Raw genomic sequence first — 18,731 nt, forward strand, 5'->3', positions numbered from 1 at the left:
CGTCCCCTGCTCGCGCCCTGGACAACAAAACTGGGTGCGCGCTACCGCTTACAAAATTCCGCTCGAAAAATCTGATCTTGGGAAAATAGGCTACGGTCGAACAGCAGGCGACGAGCGGTAAATGACCGATACACGGGTTACTACGTACGTTGCTTGCGCTACTCATGGCGCTACGTGAAGGTTGCAACTCGCGCGCATCCCTTATTTCCTGTAACGTTCGGACCACGAAAGAATGCGTAGTACTTCCATAAAAATCCACTGAACGTCCAGAATAAAAAGAAAACACTGGCGCGCAAAGCAGGAACGGCAGACTCAGAACTCATCGCACACGATAAAGTACGAACTGACCGATGCAGTGCGCCTTAACTACAAGGAGGCAGGAGTGCTCGGTGGCAAATACTGGGCTAGAAAATAGCTCACTCTGGTGCCTTTTTAGCCCTGCACATATTACTCGTTTCGTGACTATGCTTGAGGTTACTGATATTACTGCATGATATTACTGCGCGAAGGGAAGTCGACACCCGCAAGCGACTTCACGCAGGGATCGAATCATGCTTCCATTGAGAATTAAAAAAAGATGTCTACGCTATTTCCGTGGTCATCCTCGTATCATCTTTGTGCATAGCAAGTTACACGACAGTATTTAAGCATCTTGGACAAAGATAAATGCCGACGTGCGCGTCGCTAACCCCGGGCTGTCATGTCTACTGCGGTATCCGGAGATCTGGGAATCCCCCAACATGGCGCAAGCAGGCGCCGTTCCAGCAAGAGGGCGCAAGTTTTTGCATAAGGTCTATTATCATCTAGAACGATTGTATTCAGCATAGAGTTTCTCAATATTACCTAGTGAGAAACTCTATGGTATTCAGTGTTCTCGTGGATGGCGTCACTATGAATAGACATGTTTCCAATCGGCCTAAATCACACCTCTTGCTCCTCGCTGCGAGCGTAAAGAAATAGCAATTAGGTTCCAAATAAACTGCCACGCGACAGAAATTCGGCTAAAGTACGCGTCGAATTAGGGCGTATTCTAGGTAAAAAACGTGGGAATGAAAGTTAGTACAATCATAACAAACGAAGCACGATATTCAAACCGTGACAGTCCCCTTCAACTCTCTTTTAAATGCAGAGCATTTCAGTAACTAACGATGTCCCCGCGTTGACGTCCGTAGTCCGCATCGCTCCCCTTACACTATATAAAAAAATAATACTTACCGGCTCCAGGTTTCGATCCCACGACTCTGCGGGCGGAACGCAAGGTACATGGTGCTCTACCCACTCGGCCACAAAGCCTACACACAACGTAAGGTTACGAACGCGCCTTATGTCCTTGACTCATTCAACCGTCGGCCACAGGTGCGCCATCTCCCCCGCGTCCTCCTCGCCTTCTCTCCGCTCGCAACACCCTCTCTCGCCGCGTTCGGTTCGGGCGCACAACAGGTGGGGACGTGCGCAACATCCTCTCTCGCCGCGTTGGGTTCGCGCTGAGCAACAGCCGGTTCGCGCGCAAGAACAGGTGGGGGCGCTCGCATCGCGCTCTCTCGCCGCGGTCGGTTCGCGCTTAAACCACATATGTCGTTCGCGCGCGCTCATTTCGCTAACATCTGTGGCGTGATCGTGACGTCAACATCACGCGTTCGTGTGGTGGCGTGATTTCGGCGCTATAACACTCTCTCGCGAGGGACATTGGATTGGATTCGATTGGCTTGGCTTGGCTTGGATTAAATTGGATTGGTTTGGATTTGGATTGGATTGGATTAAAGTGGATTGTGTTGGATTGTGTTGCGTCATACCCGCGCCACGTTGCGTCATAGCCGCTCCACGTTGCGTCATAGCCGCGGCAGGGGGTTCACGGCACGTTTCACCATCGACTTCATCGACAATGTATACGCTGGAAGACAACAATTACAACAACAAGCAATACGTAATCCATACGACTTGCAGGCGCGCCCCCCGCGGAAATGCTCTGCATTTGATCGTGCCTCTCGCGAGGGGGATGTTTCTTTTTTCTCAACAAAACAGTAGTGCAGTATAAACTGAAGACTTGTCTAGCAGCCTGCCAACTTTATGCGGCAGAGAGGCTTTGAAAGGCGGTGACATTCCGAAGTGTTCTAAAGGAGCGTCGAATAGTAGGACAAAGAATTAAAATGTGGTGAATGTAGACATGTAAACATAAAACGAAGGTTGGTTTTCCCGAACAGGATGGGTGCAATTTGTATGCACAACCCACACGCGCTTAATCAGCATTTAGGACATTAGAAGCTGCGGCTGTTTTCAAAAAAATTACACCATCTTCCCGTGGGGAACCCTGATGAGGATGCGAAGCATCGGGGTGGTTCTGTGTGGTTCCATTGTGTTACCGTTATGTTGAGTGATCTGGTTTTTTTTGATGAACCGGGATGGGCAAAATACTTCTCAGCGAGCGTGCTATTGTTCCGAAACTATTGTTCCGGTACTCTTTTTTTTTCCGAATGTACCAACTCGGATAGACGAGATTTCGTCATGCTCTCGACATCAAAACCAGACAGGTGCTACGTGATATAGCATTGAGAGGAGATAACATTACTGCATCGTTCAATCCACCGATTTATAGAAGCAGCTATTAGCACCAGGTCGTGCAGTCCAACCTATTATGATCGTAAACTTCATTAAATTACGAAATGCTAACAATGTTCGGTACACGCTGCGTCGGAAGGGACAATAAAGGTAACACTCCAATCCAACATCTTATAATACTCTGTATAAATAAAATATATGCAATGGATCGCCATGAAAAAGTGATTCCTGAACTTTACAGGGCAAAACTACACGTACCCGGTGCCAATAGCGATCTAACAATCACTTTACGGCTCAAGCTAAAAAAAAAAATGCCTGGGGATATTAATTGAACGATCTCCTTACGAAAAGGTAGTCTCCGCAAAAAAAAAAAAAAAAAAGAAATCCCGGAAGAATTCGAATTTTACCCGTTATAGAAGTACTGACGCCAAATTTTGACGCCTAAAAAATGATATAATTGGCTTCATTATTTTGTACAGATTCCTCACAGAAATTTTTGCAGCGATCCGAGGCCGGAATCACATCTAAAATCGATTTTGATTGTCCCGGCCACGAGCTTCCACAAACCGGCAGAACTAGCGAAATCGCTTCCGGCGTGACGAAACATCGGCCGGAGTGTCTGGCCGGTTCAGAGTGACGTCATATAGTCGTTTTCGGAACCGGCAACGATATCCTGCGCTGCTGTTCTCGGTGGTATTCGTTTGGGCAGGAGACGTACGGGTGTAGCTGTGTGAGCAATGCTTGTAAACTTTGCGCACTTTACGTGTTCGACGTCGTGGCCGGCGCATGGTGTTCCCTTGCACTGGTGCCGAAAACTGCGCGGTGCGCGATGTCGACGCGCACCGCGGCGACGCGGCGGTGCGCGTCGCCGAGCTCGCCCAAGTTGTGCTATGGCAAGCTCGCGGAATGAGAAGTACTGCTCGTGGAAGCCTGTCCGAGCAAATCGACGACGACGCCAAGATGCATTATTTTCCACGCGACGACATGCAGCGCTAAACGTGGACTGAGTTCGTGCGCGGCTGCGGCCGCAAGAACTGTCGCCCAAGCCAGCTGGCTGGGCGTTGCTCGCGTCAGCTTGGGTGTTGGGAACTTCACGCTTAGTATCGTGGCGAATATTTGATCGCCGGTATCTGTACAACTGCGAATGACCATCCCTTACACAACTTTTCACCACACTATATTCCCTTTTTCGCATACTGAGCTTTATTTTGGCGATAACTGCCGTTTCAGCGATCGGTGACCAAGACATCTGTCGTGGCCTGTTTTCATTCTAGCGCGCAGGTGGCACCATCTTTCGGCCGCTCGCCGCACCGCGGTGCCGGCAGTGCTGGGTCGGAGCGCCGAACCTCCGCTGCCTGTCAGCGTAGGATTACCATCGCGGCAAATATCTGAACGCCGCTTTTAAATTCAGCGCTGATAACAACCCCTAGACCAATTTTTCACCACACTAACACCTACTTTCTCGCATGTGGAGCATCTTTTTCGTGATCAGATTGATTATAAGAGTGGCGACAAGCTGTTGTGATCATGGTCTGCGCCGGTTCGAGCCGCAGTGATATTAAAAAACGGACTACGGCGAAGACATCGCCGGCCTAGTCGCCTGGCCAAATAAAGTTGCCCTGTCTGTCGGGTGGCAGCGACTCATCCGAGTCTGTGACGACTCAGACGACATGTCGACTGCTCGGGCGAGTGCGGACCATGTGCAATCGTAGCAGACGATGTGGCGAACGTCCCTGACGTCACGGGTGAGACCATGACGTAAGATGGGCCCGCTTTCAGGCTGGCCTTCGAACGGCCATTTTCCCGCGCGGCGACCGAATTTGAAACTGGTTGCAATAAACGTGCTATAATTAATTTTGTGTTGGCGGCTGACGGCTTTCGGTTCGATTTTCGTAATTACTGGGCCAATAGGTATTCTTTACAGCATAAAAATTGAAAGCGAGAAATTTGGTGTCAGTACTTCTTTAACATCTGCTTCGAAGTTGGCCGCGGTGCCTTGACGTCATGAAGCCAATGAGTCGCACGTTCGTTTTGACTAATGCTGAAGAATATGCGCTCTCGTGCGTATAGCCGTTGCTAGCAAGGTATACGACGTCCTCAAAATAGCATTCGCCAATAACAACACTGCACTCCTGCCTGAATTAATTTGCGTGTATTGAGTTATATCAATGAAGGCGCTGTCTAGAATACCGTGCACACCATTAAAGCGACTGTCACCGGCATTTCGCAAAAGAATTCTGGGTATGACATGGCCGCACCCTCGCTACTGCAACGAAACGTAATCTAATGTAGCATACACTACCGAACTAACAACAACCATTAAAGCAACTAAACATAACCTAATTAAGAAAACGTATATTGAAATAAAATACAGAAACTGAGATAAGAACTGCACTCCAACCACCGGCATTGGTATTAGGAAGCTAAGACGAAACATCTACGCAATAAGGACTTTTTTTCGTTACGGCCGGTCTTCGACAGTGGCAATACAAGACAATAAAGAAAACTCAACAGTAATGACGCGGGGCCATCAAGCGCCGGCGTTAGGGTTTGAATGTCGCAGCAATTCAGGTGCAGAGTTCTGCGATCTCTGAACCTCAAGGAACTGTGAAGCACTTTGCCAGAAATACTTTCGCGTTACTGGTGCGTCTACACCCCAATGAAGGCAGGCCATGCGCGAACGCCAAATACTGTGCAGGCACAACAACAAGACAGCAACACAACAACAGCATCTCGGGTTCTGCATGCACAAAAACGTAGGTCGTATGGGCTGAGTTGGCAATCTTTCCGAAGTGTCCTTTGAGGACATCCACAGAAACACTGCTGCACAACAATGAAGAAAGGCGTGCTCCAAGGTTTTGGTTTGCCTGCAAATTAAACTGTCGGTACACTATGGCACAGACAGCCCAGTGTCAATCATCGAAATTGCGGTCGTAGAAGTACCAGTGTGCAGTTTAAAAAAGAAAGGCTTTGCTCAGGGTGACACTTCCATTCGCTTCACTCGCTTTAACACATCTTGTTCTGTACCGAATCTGTGTACAGATCTATGCAGTAACACAGGGAAGAGTACATCGAATAACCTATGTATAATTTTTGCCGGGCCACATTAGCCAGATATTGTATAAAAAAATCAGCTACCAAAATCGGATTGAGTGAAGAATTTTTTTTAGACATTCATATACGTTGCTTTCTCTGCAACTTGAAGCAACAAGTTCTGGCAAAGCACGCAGTAGCAGAATTGGGATTACGGTGCGTAGAAAAGGTTTCTGCACATCGCGCAAAAACAAAAATCCGTTAACGAGCTGCCGTAAAAACAGATTAGTCAGTCCTAAAGCAGAATCACGAATTCGCCCAAACGAATTCGTCCTGTTGCTATTCTTCCACGTGGACACCACACGAGAACAGCGAATACAAGATTTTGAGTCTGGTCATTAACACGTGAACAATGCAATACTTGCATCACAAACCAAAGATTTGCTACAAAGAAAAGATTACATGTCGTGGCTGACCGGTACACTGACACACGAGCTGCTTTTATTAAGTGCGAATGCACTTTATAAGCGACCCCAAACCATCCACCGCCGGCGTCGGCGGCGGCGGCGGCGTCGGCGTCCGCAGTGCTCCTCTATATTTAAAAAAGAAACAGCATCCGGCGCCAGGTTTCGATCCGAGGACTTTGCGGCCGCAGCGCGACGCTCTACCGACTAAGCCACGGACACCACGCTGATATCAGTGTGAGTAACGCGCCTTATATCTTTAACGCATTCAAACTACGTCGTCAGCGGCGTGCGTTGGCGACTCAGGGGCGTTATAGCGGCTTGATAACTGCGTGGTGTACACGTGATACTACAAACCCGATGGAAGAGATGGAAGAGAAGGAAGAGAAGGCGGCGAGGCGGTGGGCTGCGGGGGCCGAGCGCAAGCGCCGCAAGCGGGCCGACAACCGTGCATTCGCACTTTCACATTCTCCCCCTCGGGGAAATGCGGGGGAATTTTTTTTTGCCCTCTTCCTCACCTATTCACGTTCCCCCGCCAGCAAGGCTCACCGTAGCGATAAAATTGCAGTGGGGTTCTCGGGCACTTTACTGGGCGCGGTGACCCCAGTTACATTCGCAAAAGTCGCAGGCGTGGGCAGCCATTTACCGCGCCAAACCCCAGTCACCTCTATGCCATAGAAGCACACACTTCTCGCCGGTCACCCTAGTGCTCTAAATATCCGAATGCCATCGGACGGCATTCTAACCATGGCTCCAGCGCTGAACGAAAGCGTTATCGGACGGCAGTCTAGACACGGCCTTCGAAAAAAGCCGGTCCGGCGCATGAAAACAGTGGCGCTGCCTCGAGGAAACCCAAAGCGACTGTCACTTACCAGACGCCGACCACCAGCGAGACGCAGTAATCGCGGGCTGCTATCCCTCGACGCCACGCAGACCGTTGCAGCGAAGGCCAAGATGGGACCAGTCACGGAGGCGACAACCGCGTGGGGCAGCTGCTTGGGAACGAGCTCTGTCGGAGCCTTTGCTTCTTCTTCTTCTCGTTGCGGTGGCTGCTGAGGCTCGAGCTGTTGAGTGGCTGCGTGATCGCGAGGTATGGACGCCACTTCCTCTCGCAAGCTGGTTTCTCTGGTGGTCTTCCAGGTACAACGAAATATCCTCGGATCATTTTATGTATGCTTACGTGGTTAGAGGGCGAAAGCCAGATACTTACCAACCACTTCTCAACTTCTGCATTGTTGTTGTAATTCCTTAGAGTACGGCGCATACCCATTCAGCCGGGGAAGGGCGCACCGGGCGATCATCCCTGGTTCGAGAAAAAAAGGTTCTTATCTAATCACACTGCCCTGTTTAACGATAATTGAAAGTTGTCGGACAGCAAAAGCTGTGGGAAACCATTTCAATTGAAACCGGAATCTTTAGTGCTTTTAATGAAGCTTAGGAAGGCAGAGAAAACATTCCGGCGCAGAACCCTGCCTGAGAGGGCCAGAATGACAGTGTAGCCGGCACTGACATTTCCACCTGAAGACTGCGAAGCTGCACTTCAAGCATGTGGTACCTGAGCCTAGAAAATCTTAGAAATGGCAATACCTGTAGTGGCACTGGCGTAACCAGATTGGGCAGCGCCCATGGTAAATATATTTTCGGGCCCTCATGGTGTTAATGATAGTAATTATCAATAATATAATATTATCATTATTAACAACTGTTGTACAACAGCTAAGTTTGGTGTTGCAATAAAAATTGCCAAGAAAATGCCGAGTGGTCGTGAACGCGTGCCTCACGGTGACCGCAGAGTCTCGGCTCGCGCAGTGGATTCACGAAAAAAAATTCCAGCGCTGTCGTCCAGCGCCAGCGTGCATGTAATGCTTGGCATGAGGAACATGAGCATATCGATGCATATGGTTACGACTACGACAAGCACAGCGCGAAGTAACAACGGAACATGTAAATAAAGAATTTCAAACTTGTACATATGCATGGGGATTTGTTCTTGAGTGCTCACGTAGAAAGAAATCCTGCAGCTTTGCTATGGTTCAAGCCTTGCACGACTTAGTGCAAGCTAAGCCAGTTGAGATGGCGGATGTCTACAATACTGAGGAGGAATTTGCATCCACTACTCGCCGCGAAGAAAACGACTTCTTCGAAGCCTATGACGATGATTACTTGGACCGCATCTATGCTAATAACTAAAAATACTCAAACTTGACTATGTTTCCGGCAATGCTCACAACAGCTTCACCATTAAAGTCTTGCGCATGAGTGAAAGTTTTCCTGAATTTTTAATAGTAATTTAACTGCAAAAAAGGCCACCTGGCTGTTTTTTGGAAAGCGAACTCTGAGCGATTTTGTGATTGAGAGAGTGAAAACTGGCGATGTTATAGATATCTGAGCCCGTCCATGCATCACTGGTGTATAGCACTCTTAGCTCGTCCATGCATCGTACCGTACACCAAAAGTCCGCAAGGTTAGCAAAAAAGTGAAAAAAGAAATTCACATTGCCGGTCACCTGTTTTCGTCTTTTCTGCACGATATAGGTGGAGCTTATAAATTACGTACGACCGCAATGAAGAGAACGACCATGTAGGCATGGAAACAGCGCTTATTGTTTTTCTTTCATTACCATAAAATATATTCCTCAAAAGTATTTATTGCGTACTTGAAATCTGCATACTACGCACCCATTTCTATCAGTGCTAATGATGCGTTCAAAAACTCGTTCCGGCAATCCATATTGTCTCCTGGTCTGATATTATTGCCTCTTGATAAGAAAAACACGTTTTTTTGTTTGAAATGCTTCATTAAAATCACCCGCCGTGGTGGCTCAGTGGCTAAGGCGTTGTGCTGCTAAGCACGAGGTCGCGGGTTCGATTCCCGGCCGCGGCGGCCGCTTTTCTGATGGAGGCGAAACGCAGAAACGCCCGTGTGTACGAGATTTCAGCGCACGTTAAAGATCCCCAGCTGGTCAAAATTAATCGGGAGCCCTCCACTACGATGCGCCTCATCGCCTGCGTTGCGTCGGCGTGTAAAAACCTACAATCAATCAATGCATTAAAATCACTGGTCATTAATATTCCAATAATTTAAATGAATGGCGCTCGGTCGAAGCTAGACCAGCAATTTTCTTGTTTTCGAAGAAGCAAACTGTTTTATAAAATAATCAAGGTTTGTTTTTCAGTTTCTTCTCTTTCCATGCTCACCAGAGAAGATCAGATTCTTGCATTTCTCGGAGAGACAGCTGCCGTCTGTACCTGTGAATAGGCTATTTTTGCCAGCGGGCATATCAACGCAGGGAAAGCCTGTTCTGGCTCATTGTGGCCCGCCAATATGAAAGTGTCAATTTTAGCTTGCTTAGGAACGTCAAACAGCCACCGACAGAAATTGCTATGGTTAACATTTTCTGAATGGTGACGCGAAGTATGGGAAATACGCCATCAGTTCCATACTGTGCCACAATTTTTCGGAAGTTGTTCACGTCTTGACCCTGACTGGTCAACGGGACGTGGAAGCAGCAATCGCTAATCTAAAATCTCTCCATAGGGGTCATGCGGGTCAACGTCGGAACGGTAAAACTCGCCAAAGGTGTAGGAGCCCAACCGCGAGCTCAGTAACGGAATGACTTCCTCTTGGAATTCACGGCGGGTTATTTTTTAATGAAACATGACCATAAAGCTACTGCAGAGTAAACAAACTAGGGTCCCTGCAATACCCTACACGGGCCTCAACTCACCTTTTAAGAATACCTTTTAAGAATAGCGCTGAGGTAGACAAGGACGAAGGGAGGGGCACAAACAAGGAGGGCTATGCCGCGAAATGCGAGGGATGCTAGCTCCCCGTTTCTGCTAAATTTAGGGGAACTCGGAGAGTACAGTCTTTCTTTTCCCTCCGCTGCCGCTTGAATCCGCCATTAAGTGGTCCGTCTCGGTCACGTGGTCGGCGGCGCCACATTCGCCAAACTGCTCGATGATATACATCGAATTGCCTCATCGGTTTCCTGCATGTTTCGTTACATCAGAATGTAAAGGATAACAGAATTCCTGCGGCTGTGCTCTTGGCTGCAGCAACAGAAGGTAGTCTGGAAAGATTCGTTACGTGCCGTTGAACGGAGTTGATTACGCAGCTTACTGAAGTTCTGTTCGTGGCGCCGTGAAGAACCTTGCATCCATTTTACTTGTTTTTATAATCTCAATTCGCCCCTGTCCTTTTTTTTATTCTGGACTTTCCAGCAGTTTCCCCCCCCCCCAAAAAAAATAAAACTAAATAACGCTAATGCATGATGTTGCGGTAAATATACTTCCTCAACGGGAACTTTTGGATATCACTACACTAAACCACTGGGACGGCATGATGAAAGGGGCTGCACATTCGAATGTCGAGAGGAGCATATGCCCCTCAATAATTCCAATGCCTATAGGCCTATTTCGGCGGCAAAAATTTAAAAACGCAGGCGTGGAAATCAAAACACAGATTGCATAACGCAGGTAGTGCTGATAGAGAGGTTGTTTATATTTAAATCTAGTTTGAGTAAGCTGGAACATATTGCGATGCCGAATAAACAAACTGTGCACGGATGGAAATGGCTGGCGCCCCCTCCACCTCTCCACCTTAATTCTTTTGTTACGGCTGTGCGGATAATCGAGGTTAAATAGCTTGAATCAATCGTCACTGAGGCTACATATCAGAGATATTGCTTTTTATTACCGTAACCGTGTCCCTCCCAGGCGCTGTTCCTCGCCTCATTTTCGTCAGGGTCGTTTTGTTGTCATGGGTGTGAAAGGATTGATCCACCACCAGATTATCTCTGCCCGCATAAAAATACTCCTCCCGGCGGAGGTCTTGTTGGTGGCACAAGTTTGGGTCCCTAATTATGTGCGCGAACTGTTTTGACGGGCCCTGAAAGCTGTGTAGGAATCCCTTGAGGAGGCGCTCACTCTTTCCTTAAGTTTGTGTGGGATCAAAAAGGCCCCAAAAAGAGTCGTCATTTGTTCTTGTGCGACATCTGTTTCGCGCCGTGTTTTACTGATCGACCAATTTGGAGTCAGCTAGCTAAGAAGGATACTCCATTGTTTGTCGAGGGATCACCTGCGTTACATTGTAAAGGGTGTGGTTAGGTTAATGAGGTTTTCCGCGTTTAGTGACTCTCCTGAATTCTTCCCAGATAGGGAGGAAGTGGTTGTCTACCACGGGGTGCTCTGCCCTGGTTCGTATGGGCGTCGGTGCGGAGAGAAAGAGAGAGAGAGAGAGAGAGAGAGAGAGAGAGAGAGAGAGAGAGAGAGAGAGAGAGAGAGAGAGAGAGAGAGAGAGAGAGAGAGAGAGAGAGAGAGAAAACAAACTTTCATTATCCGCAGGACGTAAGTCCAGGTCCTAATTTGAAAGTTCAATTCAGCGGATCCACGTAGTACTCCAGAATGCCCGATCGGATCCGGTGCACGTGTGTTTAAAGAGCATCCTGGACAGCCTGAATGCTTATGCCGGTGGGGGGGGGGGGGGGGGGGCAGCCAGAGCTCCCAGGAGGAGATGGAGGCGAGGACTCTACGGCGTGTTTCCGAGGCGAGGCAAGGGGAGGTGAAAGTATCACGCAAAAGCTAAGTACGCAAAGCCACCACCGCAGAGCGTGCAGCCGCCGCCCTTGCCGCCTCAGGTTTCACTAGTCTCACCTTGTCAAGTAGCTGCCGACACCCACTGGAGGACGAGCAACTTTCCAGCTTGGAACGCCGACGGGAGCCAATATTTTTGCTTCCGAATGAAGGGGTGCACAGTGACATTATCGTGAGTGTCGTTTACGTCTCAGCACGAACACATCACTGGTAGCTTATTTATGCGTACAGGAGGGTGCGTGGACGGAGGGGGTGGTGCGCGCACGCGCAACTGGACTTCATACTGCGACCGATGACATTTCCGTCGCGCTGATTGGAAATTAAAACTGCACATCACCCCCCCCCCCCCCCCCCCCCCCCCCCCCTTCCGAACCGACCTTTCTGCAGTAATCGGTCCTCTAGCAGTTTGGGTTGGCGTGTACACAAACGCTACGATGCTACGATAGGGGAGGGAAACGGGCAACCTCATGTTTCTGTGCTAGAATAAAGCTCCAGTGCTTCCATGTTTCTTTCAGCTATATCGGCTAGGAAGGATTATCTATCGCAATTGACAAATGTGCTTTGTTGTAAGAGTGAAGCTCTGTACCAAATGGCAATTTTTTGTTTCCACAGTCAAAAATACCCAGAAACTGCCAAGTGCGCGCACGTGAGTGCGGGCCTCGCGGCGACCGGCCCGCAGCTAACAAAGCCAAGAGAACGCCTAGCGCCCGTTTTTGCGTGCATCGCGACGACTGTCCAGGGCATAGAGTTTCATACTAATATATACTAGAGGGAAATCTGGCGCCACTGTCTAGGGGAGCCGCGCTTCAGCGAGCGTGGCGTCATGTACCGGGCAGGCACGTTCCACATGTCCTTGGCATGGCTCACGAACAGTCTGAAAAGTTGGCTTTGGCTGCAAAAATGCAACAATATTACTGCAGAAAATTAATCGAATTTGTTCTATCACTATAAAATTAAAGCTCCAGAACGATTTATTTGTCAAGTATTATTTAGAAGCTTCATAGAAGATGAACAAAAAAACAATGTTACCCCTTTTGGCTTCGAAACGAAAAAGAAGTCATGTGGCTAACCAAGCCAAGGAGGCGAGGAACGTCGCTAGCTGCAATGGCGCCGCCCACGGCGGCCCGCGAATGCAGCGCCAAATTTACCTCTAGTATATATTAGTATGAAACTCTATGGTCCAGGGTCCCCTGCGCATGTTTGTCAAGCCAAGCATACCCACTAGGGGGATTGGCCAAGATTGCGGCGACCGCCCGGCGGTTACAAAAACCCAGAAAAGTCCGAGCGCTCGTGTGTGCCTACCTGGTGGGGACCGCCCAGCCTCATCGACGCACGTTTGCTAACCAAGCATACCCACTTGAAATGTTGGCCAAGAGTGGCCAAAACAAGTTCTACAAAATTTCAGAGAATTATCTATTAAGGCTTAGCATGCCTATGCTGCCTGTTATCTATATTTACGCTATAATGATGATTACAGGTGGAACGTTCGCGAAATTTGCAGTATTGTGGAAATTCAGGGCATTCCACGGTTCGCATTTTCCGTAATTATTTTGTATATTTCTTATTTCTTAGTTTTTCGAAATTAAGTTAGTTTAATTATCTCCATTTTCGATATTATAACGATTGCAGGTGGAACTTTCTCGAAATCTGGGTTATTCTAGAAATGCCATGCGTTATAGCTTTTGCCACTTACTGTGTTTTTTCGTATGTTTATTGTTTAATAGTTTTACAAAATTTCGTTCGACCATTTATCTTTATTCACGGTGTTATAACGATAACAAGTAGAACTTTCGCGAAATCTGCCTTATTGTGGAAATTCACACGCGTTACACGCTTCGACATTTTCCGTCATTTTTTTATTCCGCCAATTTTTTAGCATTGCAAAATTTCTTTCCGCCTATAATCTACATTTAAGCTATTTTAACGTTAACCTGTGGAACTTTCGCGAAATCCGCATTATTCTGGAAATAGTAGGCATCACGCGGTTCGGCCTTTGCGTAATGTTTGATATTATTCTCAATTTTTTAGTTTTTCAAAATTTCGTGCAACCGGTTATCTCCATTTACTCTATTACAGCGATTACAGGTAGAGCTACCCTGATATCTTCGTTTTTGTGGAAATGCATTGCGTTACAAGGTTCTGCCTGTGGCGGTTGTCGGCAAAGAATGCTACGCATTAATAAAAACTCCAGCGTTCACCGCTATCGTGGCAACGCTTGCTCGGAACGAGAATCACAGGTCATAGGGTATCCCCTTCAAGGGGATGTCCAATGATTATCACTTTCACAAAAGTGAATGAAGCTCCCGCTTATGGCAACAATGATGGAGCAAAGGTCGTCGCGGCAGCCCCGGATAAGAAAATCTGCAATGGTAGCTTAGCCGTCGGATGGTCGTGAATGTTGCGTACAGCTTCTCTACCTTCAAGTCTTACGGGTTTGTGTGAGCTTCCTTCATTTTTTGTGTACTCCTTGGACTGTGCCCAGCGTGGCTGGTCATCCTTCCAAACTTGAGCGCGAAGGCGCTCAAGTTTTGAATGAGCCAGTCTGGTATTTTACCTTCACCATCCTTTTTACTATCTTCCATAATCTGTGCTATTATCATTTAGAGTGGCGACGAGTGGAAACAATGTTTCGCTTCAGACTCTCTTTTTTATGGCAGTGATATTTTCTACGCATATGAAGAGTATTGCTGTACTTACTCAACTACAGATCTGAACAATGGCCTTGCAAGACGCCCAGACACTCTCGTCGTAATTGAACAATCACTGCACAGCTATCGTTTTTCTAGTTAAGTCGCGGCCATGAATTCGCTACATTTTCTGCCGTGAAACTGGGGGAGGAATGAAATAAGTGCACCATGCACTGTGTTGTTCTAGCGCAGGAAGCTAGAAAGAACGGGCGTGCTTTTATTTAAGTGTGTGGTTAAAAAAATGGGAGTGTACTAGAGCATACAATTAATCTGAGGGTGAACGTTAGAGCGAGAACTAGAATAAGGATCGTGTAAGCTCGTCCCCCCTCTTTCACTACGGCGAGTTACTAACTCACTCATAATGAGTTTATATTACTTAGCAATACTAAACAGCGTCGGAAAGTAGTGTGATACTCTTAAGCCATAAAAGGAAGTCTCGACTGCACTTCGAGGAAATGTCAGTGAATATTGTCACGTACCCAAAGAAGAAGCAGATGTCTTAAAGGAGAAAAAAATTTATTAGAGCGAACGTGTGCTTCCTTATCAACTGAAAGAATACAGAGGTGGCGAAACAGCAGCCAACAAAGTGACGTGCGCAGACTGGTGGCGGGTGATCGAATGACGTCGCGTCTGCTCTCCGGTCATTTATCTCTGGGCCCGAGGGCTTCTCAAAACGTCGAATTGCATCTGGAACATTGTAGATCATAGAAGATTATTCTAGGCTGGGGACGTTAGCTTGCTACGCTCTCTCTGTCAAAGGAAATAACACGTGGGTCATAAAGAATAGAACTACGTCAAAAAGCTCCTGATACAACGAAGGCACGCGAAGCTGAACGTCAACGGAAACGACGAACTGAAAACTTTAGAGGGGGATGCTGAATTTCCCGTGGGAAAGCTGTGGCGGGAAGCGCCACGCGCCTTGCAGCTCAACCAGCCCCGTCCGCAGCGCCTCTGATGCTAATTGTGGCAGGATGCCCCTAGGGATTGGCCAACCAAAGAATCCATCACGAGATAGGTTCGCGTTCAACCACCGTCGTCATCTTCCCGTAGGGGAACCGCCGAAGAAGAAGAAGAACGAGAAGACAAAGCCTCGAAGAGGAGGGCGTGTACATTGCTCTCAGCCGGTGCACCATTGTCAACAACCTTTACCTCACCAAAGCTGACGGAGACTACCGATTCTACCACAGAGACAACATCGACAAGAACATGATGGACGAGTTTCGGCGCCTCGAGGACCACCGCCTACTCACCGTAACACAACAGCACTTGCGTGCCTTTGCCACCGGTGTGGACCCGGACGCGGAATTCTCTCTGGCGCTAGTAAAAACAAGATCACTCAACATAACGGCAACACAATGGAACCACACGGAACCGCCACGATGCTTCGCATCCTCATCAGGGTTCCCCACGGGAAGATGGTGTAATTTTTTTCAGACGCCTAAGGGTTAACGCATTGTAGAGATTGTCTGAAGAGCTCGGAACTTTCGACCCAACGCATGCTGACAGAGTGGACACGAGCAGCCAGCAAGGACCAGGGCATCCCGGACTAGCGCACGCCGCCCACCTGTGCTCTCACCATCCTGCGCCGTTAAGCGCGAATTAAAGATGTTTATTCCGTTTCTCTGTGAAGAGTTGAGAGAAAATATACGAGGACACAGTACGCTCTGTTTCGTTCGTCAATAGACGCGTTTCCTGTTAAATCGCATGTTAATCACGGCGGCGTCAAAAGGGCGTGACATTGTAATTTTATTAGGACGAATTCCCGGTGTAATTAAAAGAGCTTTGTAGCAATGAGGCTTACTTTCTTTTGGGATATCTAGAGGGTTCACGTAGCGGTTTATTTCATGTGCCATACTCGCAGTATATGCTGCTTTCAAAATTGTGCTTCATTTGCTCCCCTTGGTCCATTGCTAGTTCAGGGTAGATTATCCCTTAACATGCTCCAAAAGGCGCATCTCTAAACATGGGACTATGCATTGACCAAAATATTTGCGCAGGTTTTGTAAAATTTGCCGTACACCATGTCAGCACGCCGCGCAGCCATGCGCGAGAAATCGGGCAATGCTTCTGCGGGGGGCAAAACTATTTTTCAGACCATTCCCACGTGAAGCCAACCTTAAAGGGACAACCAGAAAGTGAGCGAGTTCTAGCATGACGCTGAGGATACTTTTCGGGGCAGAAGTTCAATAAACTTGCAAGCGATGTTATTCTTCCCTGTTTCCCATGCTTGACCGCACTTATTCAGAGCGTACTTATATTTTTTCTATTCTGTGTCGTCAAGAATACAGGAACGCTTCTATCATTTCTTTGGACTATGGGGCTGACATTACTTCCTAGCACGGCAGTTTCAGACGGTCCTTACTATAGCTACGCCTGGCGCAGCGAAAGTGCAGGGGCGTGGAATTAATTATTACTTGTGAACACGACTGGCATATAGCGTTACAGATGGTACTAATCGCTGCGGCATTGTTTTTTTTTTCTAATTTAGGCATTAAGCTGCCAACCCATTATTATCCCGAAAACACCATATACCATAGATCTGAGGGTCATTGTTTCACGAAACCAGAAATGGCCAGTAGACGAAAGAGAAAAGCTAGCAAAGTTAGCTAATTATTTCGTTACAATCCGGGCTTGCCTTAATTTAACTATGCCTCCGGGTACCGCAGCAACCCAACAACCGCGAAGCCACGGCTTCTTTTCAGTTCCAGCTGACTGAAAGTTGTTCCAGTTTGCGCTTCACTGGGGGCGTGAGGGCCAAGGAGCAAGTATATGGGTGGTATTCGCTGAAAATTTTATTTCTGAATTTTTTTCGCTTGGGAACATTGAAAATGGTCATCCCTGTGCCGCTTCTACACTCACATGGTACCGCTTGTGCCATCACGACCGCACCTTGCCAAATAAAAAATGCGTGCATCGTGTGACCCGTTTCAACACCATTCTCAATAGTGGGGACAACAGCAATGTATTAAAGGGACACTGAAGTGATTTGTAAATAATGCGGGATTACGAGCGCAAACTGTAGTCCGGAGTCCCTGGGCCCTGTTTCGACCACTCTGTGCGCGTTTACGCGAATTTATTTAGTAGAAAAATCAATTCGAAAATGCTGTCCTCCTCTCTGCACTCTCGCCCATTTTCTTTGGCGTTTTCGTGTGACGTCAGCAGGAGAGGAGCTGACAATTGGCTGCGCTACTGCACGGCTCGCCGACCTTCCGCGACCGAGTCAGTCGGCCCACCGTTTAGTCCGCCGGCCGCCAACGGGTCGTCGCAATTCGCTCGATCAGTTGAAACTAAGCCACAACACGTTTGGGAATGGAAGAATGCGCCTTTATTTACTTCGTTAGTTTGTACACTGTATCTAGCTCCAAGTCAAGGTCGCTTCACACAAGCGCTGCACAAGCGCACATGCGACGCTTCGCTGACTGGTACGCCAGTAGAAAAATATAAGGCCTCTTGAATGGGGAGAAGAGTGAGCGAAGTCAATATAGGTACTAAGGAAATAAAATCAACTGATATTTTTACCGTAGAGCGTAAAACTAGGGTGCGGGAAGCACTTTTTTGCGCTGGGCGAACAAGCAGAGCGGTCAGCAGCACGACTGCGCATCTGCGAACGCTTTCCCGTCTACGAAATGCAATTGCTAGACATGAGCTATTGTGGAAACTCGGGGGACGCTTACTGCACGAGCGCAATAAAACAAATAGTCACCTAGGCTGCTTGAAATAGTAAAACTAAATAAAAGTGTAAACTGGTTATACATTATATACCTTATCTTTTCCCTCGCCGCCAGCGGCCCCCTGTGGCCTAGTCGTCTGGGGTGCTAGGTATGTCATCGCAAGTGTTTTGCCAGTCACAAGTCCGAATCGCCGCGGTTACGTGCTTTTTTTTTTATGAGTTAACTTTTTTGTTTCTCGCCGATGTTTTCTATACTGAGTTCACCTTTTTTTGGGCCGCAACGTTCATTGCTCCACGAACTAGTCCACAGAACTCGCGCAGGCTGGCACTGCCGCGCTAACGAGTTCTCGTTGGCGTGCTGTTGCCATAAGCACCGACTGCTTGCGGGCAGTGGGCACAGGCCAGAATCAACAGACCCTTGGCCTGGTGCGAACACGCTTTTTACGATACAGGCATGAGCGAGGCAAGCTCCAAATATGGGGGAAAAGCGCATGCATTTGAGCGTCTGCGGGGACGCGGGGGGCGTTCATGCACTGCGTAGGCCCCAGATAGTGAATGCTACGATTCCAAGCCGTCCTGGGAGGCTTATCTTATGCATTTTACAGCCGACAATATGGCAGAAGCGCGGTACTACGATAAGTGGGATATTGAGAATGCCCATCCAACGACGCCATCGAATGTCAAACATGTTGTTTTACAGACCGAAACCGAAACCGAAACTTGTTTG

The sequence above is a fragment of the Haemaphysalis longicornis genome, unplaced genomic scaffold (assembly GCF_048455015.1).
Source record: "Haemaphysalis longicornis isolate Haplotype H1 unplaced genomic scaffold, Haemaphysalis longicornis Haplotype H1 scaffold_8, whole genome shotgun sequence".
NCBI classification, from domain to species: Eukaryota; Metazoa; Arthropoda; class Arachnida; order Ixodida; family Ixodidae; genus Haemaphysalis; species Haemaphysalis longicornis.